This window comes from Amphiura filiformis, chromosome 13 (genome assembly GCF_039555335.1).
Source record: "Amphiura filiformis chromosome 13, Afil_fr2py, whole genome shotgun sequence".
In the NCBI taxonomy this organism is placed as follows: domain Eukaryota; kingdom Metazoa; phylum Echinodermata; class Ophiuroidea; order Amphilepidida; family Amphiuridae; genus Amphiura; species Amphiura filiformis.
Genome location: NC_092640.1, coordinates 63,277,601 through 63,278,409, shown reverse-complemented (window position 1 = coordinate 63,278,409; position 809 = coordinate 63,277,601). Strand labels below are relative to the sequence as shown.

General features: G+C 24.1%; 1 non-coding gene across 1 annotated transcript; it reads right to left on the bottom strand.

The window, feature by feature from the left end:
• Positions 1-210: 210 nt before the first annotated feature.
• On the bottom strand, positions 211-292 carry Trnal-uag (transfer RNA leucine (anticodon UAG)). Its single transcript has one exon. It is a non-coding gene; the product is annotated as a tRNA-Leu (tRNA).
• Positions 293-809: the final 517 nt, after the last annotated feature.

Genomic DNA, 809 nt, shown 5'->3' with positions numbered 1-809 from the left:
AATAAATAAATAAATAAATAAATAAATAAATAAATAAATAAATAAATAAATAAATAAATAAATAAATAAATAAATAAATAAATTAATAAATTAATTAATTAATTAATTATTAATTAATTAATTAATTAATTAATTAATTAATTAATTAATTAATTAATTAATTAATTAATTAATTAATTAATAAAAAAACAGTTAAAAATATGAAAACTGTGGCAGCGGTGGGATTCGAACCCACGCCATCGAAATGACTGGTGCCTAAAACCAGCGCCTTAGACCGCTCGGCCACGCTACCTCTTATGAAAGTATTCGGTCTTGCTATGAATTTTGTTATCAATTGTTATCAAGGAAGGTAAGAAGGAAGGAACAAACGAAGGAACGAAGAAAGAAAGATAGAAAGAAAGAAAGAAAGAAAGAAAGCAAGCAAGAAAGAAAGAAAGAAAGAAAGAAAGAAAGAAAGAAAGAAAGAAAGAAAGAAAGAAAGAAAGAAAGCAAGAAAGAAAGAAAGAAAGAAAGAAAGAAAGAAAGAAAGAAAGAAAGAAAGAAAGAAAGAAAGAAAGAAAGAAAGAAAGAAAGAAAGAAAGAAAGAAAGAAAGAAAGAAAGAAAGAAAGAAAGAAAGAAAGAAAGAAAGAAAGAAAGAAAGAAAGAAAGAAAGAAAGAAAGAAAGAAAGAAAGAAAGAAAGAAAGAAAGAAAGAAAGAAAGAAAGAAAGAAAGAAAGAAAGAAAGAAAGAAAGAAAGAAAGAAAGAAAGAAAGAAAGAAAGAAAGAAAGAAAGAAAGAATTTTATCAGTTTATTCTCAATTTAACCTCT